The sequence below is a fragment of the Gavialis gangeticus genome, unplaced genomic scaffold (genome assembly GCF_001723915.1).
Source record: "Gavialis gangeticus isolate Ggan-Ray unplaced genomic scaffold, GavGan_comp1, whole genome shotgun sequence".
NCBI lineage: Eukaryota > Metazoa > Chordata > Crocodylia > Gavialidae > Gavialis > Gavialis gangeticus.
This window is the reverse complement of record NW_017729022.1, coordinates 75101115-75112925: the sequence shown is the minus strand read 5'-3', so window position 1 is coordinate 75112925 and position 11811 is coordinate 75101115. Positions and strand designations below refer to the sequence as shown.

The window sequence follows — 11811 nt, the reverse complement described above, 5'->3', positions numbered from 1 at the left end:
TTTTTATTTCTCTCGCTTCTATGATTATCCTGCTCTTAGACTGGGTCCTGAGTTCTGCAGTACACTACATACCAAAAGCGTTTCCCTGTGGGATCACTACCTGCCATTCTTCCTTTGAGGAGTTTATGACCAATAACAAATACAGTTTCTAGACAGTCATCTTAGAAATCGGAGCATTGTTCAATCTTAAGATGTAGGATCAAAGTAAAAGATTTAAGAGGAATATGATATGAAGGCAATAAAATGTCTGCATGCATGCTTGTCTTGCCTTGGGTCATAGACAATGTGTAAGTGTTGACAGTGTGGGGGCACTACTCCGCTGCTGCTGCCCCCACTGCTGCTGGGCCCTGGCTCTGGCTAGGCTGTAGCCTCACACCTCACAGTTGGCACAGAAAATGTGATGCCAATGTCTGGGATCCTGCCATCCTTTGAATTGGGCATTAGGGAGGCCATACTTTTCCAGTCACCCCAAGCCTCTGGCATCTGGGTATCACTCTATTTCCTTAACTGTGCACTTCTCTGCCTAAGATGATGGTTCCTCTTGACTCTAACAGGGATCTTCTAGGCTGATAAGTGTGGATCCAACTCACCCGATGACAAACTGGTCACTGCTTAGTTTCCAAAGGCCTGCTATTAAACTAAACCCATGTTCAGACTGCGTACATCCTAATGCAGTCACATGTTAAACATTCCAGTGACTGTAAAAACCAAGTCAACATTTGTAAATTCTGTATAGAGAGGCTCCAGGTCGTCTTTACAGATAAATCCCTGAATAACCTCTCTAGGTAATCTGTTCCAGTGCTTAAACACTAGTATACTTAAAGAACAAAAACCAAAAAGCTTCCCTTCCTTGCCCCAAACGATAAACTGCCATCCTCTTTAAAACAAGCTTTTTTGTATTTGAAGACTTATCAATTCCTCCCATCTTCTCTTTTCCAGAATAAATTATCACAGTTCTTCTAACCTTTTCTTGTATGCCATGACTGAGGGCTGAAAAACAAGTCTTTCTCTTCTGGGCTCCTGTCTACCCCTTTCTTATAACATGGTGATCAAAACTGGAGGCACTACTCCATTCAGCATCTGTGAGACTTCACCTAAAGTTGAAAAATTACTTCGAGTGATTTACATATGACACACTTGTTAATACATCCCAGCGGGCTATTGTTTTTGCTTCGTTTTGCAACAATACTTACAATGGTGACTCCTGTTCAGCTTGCGGCCTTTTATCCTACCCAAGTTCTTTTCTGCAATTCTGTAACCTATTTTAACCTTAGTTTGAATCTGTGCATTTGATTTTTTTTTTTTTTTTTTTCCTTCAAAAGTTAGTACTTTGCACTTTTACTTACTGAATTTCATCCAATTTATTTCTTACAAACTTTAAAAACATAATCTTATTTTCCAAATTGTTTGTTGCTCCACCCATCTTGGTGTCATTTGCAAATACAGATTTCCCTTGCTTTATATGTTGTACATGCGTTCCTGGAAAAGGCACATACCTCGAATTTGCATAAAGGGAACCCACTTTACAAAGTAACAAATAGACATGTTCCAAGACCTCAGCTGTACTGACCCCTAGACCCATTTCTACCACTTTTACAAGGCAATTTTAGTACTCGCAGACAGCAAACAGTACACACAAGCACAAGGCACTATCATAATGGGGATGGCATTTACAGAAACACATGGCACAGAAAACGAGCTAGGAGAGCAGATCCACACAGGAGACCTATATTTTGGTGCGTGTCACTCCCACAGTACACCACACAAAGCAGCTGATTGCAGGCTTCCACCACACCAATCGCATAGGAGTGAATTTACTTTGCTTATAATGAATTTTTGGTGCAAAAATGGTCATCGCATAAGAGCAAATTCACACATACAGAACCTGCACAAAGCGAGGGAAACCTGTATATGCATTCAATTCCATCTTCTGTACTCTATATTGTGCTCAGGACAGACCCCTGGGGACCCCCACTTCAGTAGCATAATGATGGGCGGGCAAGCAAGGTATGAGCATTGGGAAATACCTAAGGGGACCATATGTGCTGGTGGGGGGAAGGGGGTGGGATTGTTGTCTCACCCTCCTGACTCTGTTCCCTGCATACACACCCTGCATCTTCTGTACAGCAGCCCTGGTTCTGGCTCCTGCAGCGGGGAGATCAGAGCAGCAGTGGCAGCACATGATATAGGAGAGATGGCTGGAGGCTCACTGTTGAGAGGAGAATGTTCTCTCCTTTTTTAGCCGTCCCAAATTAGTGTTTAAATGGCCACTTGACCTATGTGTTGGTGGTAAAACAAAGGAGATGACCGTATTTTCCTCCCCACAGCAACAAACCTCTGGTTGCTGCCCTTGCACCGTGTGCTGCCATTGACCAAGGAGCAGTATTGGCCAGTTATGTCCCTGCCCAACTGCTCTGGCTCTGAGCACAGTTGTCCTCCCAATCATGTGTCCATGTGATGGTAGTTTCATCTGGACTATGTTGAAAGCCTTGCTGAGTTCAATGTACACTACACCCACGGCTCTCCCTCTATCTGTCACCTTAGCCTGGAAGGAAATCAGGTGGGTTAAGTATAATTTGCTCTTGATCGGTCTGTCAGCTGTTCCTTATTGCTTTCTTATTCTCTATGGCAGTGGTTTTCAACTTTTTTTTAAGGAGTTGTATCCCTTCTGGTGGTGGTGGCTGGATGGGGACCCGGGGAGGTGGCAGCGGCAGCTGGGCATGGAGCGGGGGAGCTTGCATGCGGCGGTGACATGGGGTGGTGGATTGCAGCAGTTGTGTGTGAGCTTCCCCCTGCCCCCCTGGTCTGTGTGGCCTGCAGAGAGGAGCTGCTGCCCTTCCCCTAGTCCTGCTCCTGGGAGGTGGTGTTGTGGGGTGGTGGGTGACGGTGCTTTATCCTGCCTGCGTGTATCCCCTAGCACCTTTCCATGTACCCCTGGTTGACAGCCCCTGCTCTATGGTGCTTAAAAATAGCTTCCTTGATGGTATGCTTCATTTTCATTTCAGGTTCCTAAAACAGACCGACTGGTCTGAAATTCCCTGGAGCTTCTTTGTTCACTTTCTTTTAAAGGTGGGCACTGTATTTGCCTTTGCCTTTTTTCTGGTCTTCTGGTACCTCACTTGTTCTCCATGATTTTTCAAAGGTGATAGTCTATAGTTTTGCAATTACCTTGGACAATTCCTTGAGTTCTCCAGGATGAATCTAATCTGGCCCAGGTGATTTTGAAAACACCCAGCTTCTTTAAGTCATCTCTAACCTGTCCTTTCTCTGCTCTAAACAGTTTATCTAATCCCCAATCTTGACTGACAACTGCTTGTCATCTGATAGTTGACTTTTTTTGTGAGGATTGAGGTTAGGGTTGCCAACTCTGACGGAAACTATTCTAGATTCCCCCCCCCGCAATGTAACTTAATACCAATTGTACTGTTGAAACCCATTCACAATATCAATTTCCCAGATGGCTTTCAGTAGTCACCAGGAAATTGATGCCGATTCTGGTAAATTCCCGGCCAATACAGGAGGGTTGGTGACCCTAACTGAGGTAACCCCCACTCATTAAACACTTCAGCTTTTGCAGCGACATCCATTATTAGATTCTCTTCCCGTCTCTCCCTTTCCCCTTCAGTAAGGGACCTACATTTTCCTTGCTGTGTTTTTACTTTTGATGTATTTACTGACTACTTTGTTGTTGTTGTCTTTTTCTGTCTCGCTAGCTGTATCTGTTTGTCTCTTGGTCTCCCTGATTTTTGTCCCTACATGACTGTACCATATCCAGTCTTGGTAATCTGGCAACGCTTCCACCTTTTGTAATATTCCTTTAAGATTAGGCTAAGTCTCCTTTTAGATAATCTCCCATTTACAGGTTACAAATTAGTAGCTACATACAGGAAAAACAAACTGAAGTTCATTGATTGAATAACTGTCTGAGAGCACTCCCCAAATTTTTCCTACATTGAATGAGGTAGTCTTCTGGTTCCTTAGCTGGTAAAGAAATAACTTGAGTGAAGAAATTACTTCACAGTGATTTCCCCCCCTCCTCCCCCCTCAGATTTGAAAAAAAAATGTCAAGAGTGACCATATCTTTGCCTGCTGGCACTGGTAATCAATGGGATTCAGTGTGTTGGGAAGAGTCACTGCCATGGACCACTTCCATTTTGATGAAAAGCATCACTTATTTAATGTCTGTCCAAAAAACAAATATCAGAACTGGGCAAATCCAATCATTTCATTTTGTTGCAAAGTCCTTACTTTAGAGGGCTGTTCTCAGCCAGGACTGGAAGAGTTTCCTTAAGCCAGAATGCTTTGGTTAGAATTGACAGCTGGCACCTAACCACTACTCTTGAATCGAGTCCAGGTGAATCTTTTTTACCAGTGGCTTCACTTATCAGAAAATAAATTAAATTTGACACTTCATATCTCACTGGCCAAATAAAATGCTAATATTTGTAAAACGAGGGGAATGCTTTATAAAGGAACTTGAACAAGCATAAAGCATTGGAGCTGAAACAGGTTGGCAACTTTGAAATGCCTCTCAAACCTTGAGCCCTGTTGGCTATTTTGTACTGTGCCTGCCAGATGCATTAATGACACAAGCTACCTAGCCTTTCCAGAAGCTCAGGCACCAGAGATGACTGAACTTCAGTATTTAACATGAGCTGAACATGTATGGTTAAGGGCTTGCAGGCCAAGTCCTATGAGGAGAGACTAGGGCACCTGGACCTCTTCAGTCTCCGCAAGAGAAGGCTGAGAGGTGACCTTGTGGCTGCCTATAAATTCATCATGGGGGAGCAGAAGGGAATTGGTGAGGCTCTACTCACCAAGGTGCCCCTGGGGGGGGCACAAAAAATAATGGCCATAAGCTAGCAGAGAGTAGATTTAGACTGGACATTAGGAGGAACTTCTTCACAGTTAGAGTGGCCAAGGTCTGGAATGGGCTCCCAAAGGAGGTGGTGCTCTCCCCTACCCTGGGGGTCTTCAAGAGGAGGTTGGATGGGCATCTGGCTGGAGTCATCTGAACCCAACACTCTTTCTTGCCTATGCAGGGGGTCGGAGTTGAAGATCTATTAAGGTCCCTTCTGACCCTAGCATCTATGAATTGGATAAAACACATTCTATCTTTATGAGTTCAGTTGAGTATAAATGTGAAAATGTATTTGAACTTGCATTGACTACATAGCAGGCAGAGGTATAACTAGCACATTTTGTACCCAGGGCAGAACCATGCTTGGGGGTGGGAAGGATGATTACCTGCTTTGGGAAAAATCCTGTGGGATGAGGAGGGGTCCAGTCTACTTGATGTGCTAATGAATGAGGGATTGTTCCCTTCAGTCAAAGCTGACTCTGATTTGTGTTCTGTATAAAAAGTCACAGCAAGGATTCACCAAGGTCATCATGATTTATGGTGTCCTTGGGTTGAAATCCTTTCCTTCCTACCCTCTGACTGCCTTGAAGAGTGCAGGTAGGGGATCTATCTTGGTGCTCAGATATACCTCTATTATTACACAACATTGCCATTCTTGAATATTCAAACGTGAGATTAACCCAGTGGTTTTGGTGTTTTTTTTTTTTTAAATTTTTATTTGTTTTGTAGCTTTGGACCTGTAGGGTGCATTTAGGTTATTTTTCAGCCTTTTTTTGCTCCTGGTGCTGCTCTGCTTTTGGCAAGCCTGATCCACATCTCCTTGTTAATAAGCAGCCCTGGGGGAAGCACTGTCAGAGTATAGGACTTGGAGGAGAAAGAAAACAAAATGAGGCCAGGAGGGAAAACCTGCTGATGAAAATTTCTCATAATAAAGGAATGAAAAAAACACAGGGCAACAGCTATAATAGAAGCAGTTCAGGGATCCAGCCTTGGTTTTTATTCAAACCCCTTATGAGGGGCAAAGGAAAAGAGGCGTAGGGTGCTTTGTACATATGACAGGGGTTTAGCCCCCTAAATTGAAACAGTGCATTTTTAATTGTGATGATTAAAACCCAGTGTTTCAATTTAGGAGCTTCCATCACTGTTACAGCAAGGAGTCCAATCCTTTTGGGTTTTGTTTTTTGTTTGTTTGTTTCATGGAGCCTGTCCACATTCCCATGACTGGTGGGGGTGAGCTGCCTGTGGGACTCGCGGCCCCTTGACTACAGAGGGTCCCGGTCCTTCCCTCCATGGCAGTGGTGCCCCTGGAGCCGCCCAGGCAGGCTACTTCCAGGCTGGATGCTGCTCCAACTCAGGCTTGGGGAAGAGCTGGATTGGGCTGGGTGCTGCCTCTGAGCTGGGGCAGCATCTGCCCACTAGCTGCCGTCCTGGGTGACCCCAGGGGGCACCACCACCATGGAGGGAAGGAGCAGGGCCCCTTACAGTTCAGGGGCTGCTCAGCCTGCTGGCAGCTCACATAGGCTGGGGTGGGGGAGAGAAGCAGTGAAAGGCCCAATCTTTTTTTTTTTTTTTCCTTCCACAGAGCCTACCTGCCTCTCCCATGGCTGCCGGCTGAGCTGCAGGGGGCCCTGGCTCTTCTGTCTGCAGCAGCAGCACCCCCTAGGGCCACCTGGGTGGGCAGCTAGCAGGCAGGTGCTGCCTCAGCTTGGAGGCAGCACCTGACCCGATCCAACTCTTCCCTCAGCCTGAGCTGGGGCAGCATCTGGCCTGCTAGTAGCCCACCTGGGTGGCTCCAGGAGGCACCATGGCTGCATAGGGAAAGAGCCCCCCAGCTCAGGCTGTTTGGCCTGCTAGTGGCTTGCCCTCTGTCCGTGGGGGTGAGAAGCTGTTAAAAGGCTACAAAGTTACAAATGGCTACATTGCAAACTAAACTATATGTGGATGTAGTTTAGTTTGCAATGTAACGAGCTCACTTAAATTGTTTTAAAATAAAACAAAAACAAGGAAAAACCCATATGTGTCTACTGTGATGCAATTAAAGTGCAAAGTGGAAACGGAAGCAAACTTGAGAGAAATATAGACTCCCAGGAGAAACAATCTGTAACATAGAAAAGGAGGATGGAGAAAGGTGGACAGAAATGAGCAGAAAGATAACATTCAAATGTATTGAAAATGCACTGAAGAAATTCTTTGTCCTTAGAAAAGAGGAGGGAAAAGAGAAGTACAATAAGACAATTTCTAAAAATTAAATAAATTCAATCACTTTCCCAATGTAACTTGTTCAAATAAAATATTTCTACACCCACTGTAACAACTGTGAGCATTGGTGATGCATGGGGGTGCATTTGGATGCACGTGCACCCCCCGAGAGAGGCTGTGCACTCCTTGAGAGAAGCGCCGGCAGCATTTCTGGGTTGCTGCTGGCACTGCTACCAGTGGTGGCAATTTACCTGAAATACTACTTGTGCTTTGAGTCTGTCTTGTAAGTAGAGAAGGGCAGCACAGGTAGCTTTCCTGGCTCTTCTAGCACTGTTCCTGCCTGAACTGCTTGGTCTTGCCCCAGCTCTTTGGTCCAGCCACTTGGCCAAGTTCACTGATTCGGTGAGTTTCCACCAGTTGGGTTGGCCAGGACACAACAAAGCTAGCTGCACTTTGCTGTGGCTCAGCAGAACTGGTCTGACTTGAGAGTCCTTCTTCAGGCTGCCTAACCTTCACCTGAGAAACCAAGAGCAAGAAAGGATCCTTGTATAGAATCCTACGATGCTGTTCTTATGAGAATAGAATCCTTTTCCTATAAGATGATCTTTTGGGTAAGACGTTTTGCAGATTAACAATTTAAAGGTTATATTAGATCTATGTTTCATCCATTTTTTTCTCTTCCTACAAAGCCCTTTAGGAAAGCAAATATCTATGGACAAACTAGGCACAGGAATGTGACCTCAAATCCTTCTTCTTCCATTCTGTTTTCTGTATTCTACACTTTCCCTGCTTGCTAATGCTCTCTTTGCAAAGTGCAATCTACTCTTTCTTTTTAAGCAGGCTGGTTTTTTTTCTATTTGTCTTCTTCAAAGACTTGCTATGCAGGCAGTCCTTGAACTTACAACACAATTGGTTCCTGAAAGCTGTGTCTTAAGTCAAAACGTTGCAACTTGGAACAAATTTTCCCATAGGAAACAATGTTATAAACAGGGGATTGGTTCCTGAACCAAGGCCCAATACCCTATTTTCACCAAAAATAACCCAGAATTTGGCACTCAATCAATTTATAGATGAATAATATAGCTACATTAATGTATTTCTATTGTAAATAGCAATCGCATTGATTTAGAAGGACTTCTTTGAAGTGACTTTGCCAGACTTTTTGAAGAGCAAGAGCCCTTTGGACTTTTTGAAGGGTTCTTGGCTGGAGTCGCCTCAGGAGTCTTGGCTGCAGGTTTTTCTGGAGTCTTGTCTGCTTTCTTAAAAAAAGTGTCCAAGGAAGTTTGGACAGATGTTCTCCAGGGAGATGGGAGATGCAGCAAACTTGTTCGCGGGCGTGGCATCAGGTCAGATCAAGCATTGCAAAGCTGAAACTGAGGTCAGAAAGTTGAAACAGGGTGTCAATTTACAAACCTTGTAAGTGTGAAATGTAACTCGAAATATTGTAAGTCGAGGACTGCCTGTATTTTCTTTCTTAAGGTTATTATCAGCTCTAAGTTCAATTATTGTCTTTGTGAAATAATACTTTTGTTCATGTGTGCATTAGTGAATTAACTCTTCATTTTAACAAGGAGGTTTTTTTTTTTAAATGAAGTGGAATTAATAGATGCTGGATAGAGGTGAGGGGAAATCAAAATCCCTTCAGACTTATTCCACTGGCTTCACATCCCTTGAAACTCCCCAGCAGGATCCTAGCTCTTGGGTGCTATGTCACTAGCATTGACTTTCACTGAGTGAGGGCACTGTCTTGAGCCTTTCCTGAGTTAGATTTTAAAGTATGTTCCTTTATCATCTGTAGTAAAGGATGTGCTCTGACTGATAGGTCTGTTAGAAGCAAAGTGTTGGGATTAGTGGCCTCCAACTCTTCAGGGGTCCAGGGGGGATGTTAAAGTGGCCCATTGATCAGGTACTTATGCAAAGCTTAAAACGCATTAAAGTTAAAGCTTGTGAAAATAATAATTACTGAACATGATTTCTTGTTGGCTTGAAGAAGATACCATGGAAGCTGTCTGAGATTGCGGATTAGGTGGATAAAGAAGAGCAGGCTGTCGAAATAGTATTTCTAGCTACTGGGAAAGCGTGCACAACCTCAAGCCATTAAACTAATTTAAAATAATGCAATGTAAAAGAGAAGCATGACGGTGATAAATGTAATGCTGCCAAAAGATTAGTGGCTGCTAGGAAATAGCTGCATTTGGCTTTGGGAATGCTTGTAGAAGAATGAAATATAACAGGAAATGCTTCAACAAGGTTGTTTAAAGAGGGTTCCAGAGCATGCGGGTCGGTGAAGGGGGGAGGAGCCCTAGACTGAAACAAGCACAGGTGTCAGGCAGTAAGAATCAAATGGGAAAGATGGATGAATACTAGTTCATAGGAGTGTCATTTTAGTGCAACCACTGATAGCAGCAGTAGAGTTTAAGGCCCATTTCTGAGTTTTAGGGTCTGGTGGTGGCCTGCTGTACTCCTCAAATACACTCTCTGGGTAGGGACTTTGTGTTCTTTTATGCTGGTGTAGCATGTATCATATTGTAAGAGATGCAAAGAATAAGTAATAAAGGGAAACGTACTGGCCTGTGTGTGAAGAGCGGGTGACATTTGCTATAAACATTTTCTGCCTCTACCTCCTGTTAACACGATAGGGCACATGCATGGCAGGAACTAGCTTCTATTTTCTAAGCTCTACAATGTTAAATGGAAAGGATTTTCTAGCATATGTTGATTGAAAATGTGGGGGGGAAGGCAGAAACATATGGACTTTTAGTTTAGTGTTAGTGTGAGCAAATTAGGCTGGCAGATTCCCCCCTCCCATGAGTTTGCAGTTTTGATTTGGTTCAGAAAGGGTTAAATAAAGTAGTTTTTGACCCTGAGACAAGTGACTAACTTCATTTCCTGGTTTGAAGGATGGTAGGAGGGGCTTTTTAGCTCGAAAAGAGCTTGGCTGAACAGTTTAATAGGATTTCTGTAAGTTGCTAAGTCTGAGGAGGCAATTTTGACTGAGTCGTCTTAGTTTTTCTTTCAGGAAAGCAAACAAGGAAAAAGGTAAGGGATTGAATCTGGAGAGCACATGGACTTTGTGTTTAGTAAGGGTTGAGAAGAACATTTGCTGGCAGCAAGCAACTAATCTGAGCTGTCCCCTGAGAAATTGTCTTTGTTTAATGCTTCTTCTTTTCCCCGTGTGTTCTGTGTAAGAAGTATGCTGTCAGGTTTTTTTTGTGTGCACAGTTATAAATGGTGTGGGGTAGGAGGATGTCTTTGACTACAAGTAGAAAGCCTTTTGCTAAAAAATAAGGCAACTCTAACCAAATGTCCCCCAAAATTAGATGGTCTTTTGGTAAGTCTTTCAGGGGGAGGAAGCATTTCTAACTTGTTTTTCACTTAAGTTAGCAGGTGGAGAAACTCTGACCCATTTTCACTTTCGCTTTTGAAATGCATCATTCCCACTTCAACGGGCTTTGAAAAAGACATTCAAGTTAACATATATTGTGCGAGTCCCCTGTAATGGGATTTGTAAAGAAAATGAATTGTGATCATTATTTTAAGAGTAGGCCTTGCAGCTCTTACTGTAGGTTAAGGTTGAAAAGACAACATCGGTGAAAGAAAGGACTTTGTCAAAAGGAAGTGAAAGCCCAGAGTCCCCACCGGTTGCTTCTAGTTATGCCTCTTAGTTCCTGGATTTTTTCAGACTTGACCTTTGTCCTCTCAGATCTTTTGTATTCAAACACAGACTGGGAACTGCGCCCTTCTTTCTCCTGCCCTCCTTTTGAATATGAAAGATGGGGTTGTCAAAGCCAGGTAGGGTATTTGAATGTTCTGTTCCTTCCTGCTGAGTTTGGATACTCCGTTCCTTAGGTGTGTTTGAAAGTCTGAGCCAGAGGCTATGAATTTTTATTCTAAGCAGGTGGGTAAAAGCAATCAGGACTCATAGTAGAGAGATCATCCTTTATTAGACCCACATGATTTTTGCAAAAAAAGTTGTTTAATTGCAAACTTTTGGGCACAAACTTCCTTCATCAGGCATTGGAGAAAAGATTGTAAAAGTTCTCCTGGGTAGAAACGAAAGTTTCATAGTTGGTAGGGCTGGAAGGGACCTGAGCAGATCATCAAGTCCGACCCCCTGCCATGGCAGGAAAGAGTACTTTGGTGATTGTCAAGCCTTGTCTTGAAGACCCCCAGGGTAGGAGCCAGCACCACTTCGCTTGGAAGTTGGTTCCAGATCCTAGCCGCCCTGACAGTGAAGTAGCGTCTCCTGATGTCTAATCTGAATCTACCCTCTGCCAGCTTGTGACCATTATTTCTAGTCACTCCTGGTAGCGCTCAGGGGAACAGGGACTCCCCCAATACCTGCTGATCCTCCCTGACTAGTTTGTAACAGGACACTAGATCCCCCCTCAGCCTTCTCTTGTGGAGGCTGAACAGGTTCAGGTCCTGTAGCCTCTCCTCGTAGGGCCTGCCCTGCTGCCCCCTGATCATGTGAGTGGCCCTCCTCTGGACCCTCTCCATGCTGTCCACATCCCTCTCGAAGTGCGGCCCCCAGAACTGGTCGCAGTACTCTAGCTGCGGCCTGACCAGTGTCACATAGAGGGGGAGTATCACCTCCTTGGACCTGCTTGAGATGCATCTGTGGATGCATGACAAGGTACGGTTGGCCTTCCTGACTGCCTCCCCACACTGCCGACTCATGTTCATCTTGGCATCAATGATGACTCCAAGATTCTTTTCTGCCTCTCTACTGACGAGAGTTCTGTACTGGG

The 11811-nt window shown here is 44.3% G+C and overlaps 1 protein-coding gene across 1 annotated transcript in view; it reads left to right on the top strand.

Annotated features, from left to right (window-relative positions):
* Positions 1 to 9968: 9968 nt before the first annotated feature.
* PARP12 (poly(ADP-ribose) polymerase family member 12) overlaps positions 9969 to 11811 on the top strand; it is a 24008-nt gene continuing 22165 nt past the window's right edge. Inside the window, exon 1 of the mRNA XM_019515399.1 lies at positions 9969 to 10099. The gene's annotated coding sequence lies outside the window, so the exon portion shown is untranslated. The remainder of the gene's footprint in view (positions 10100 to 11811) is intronic.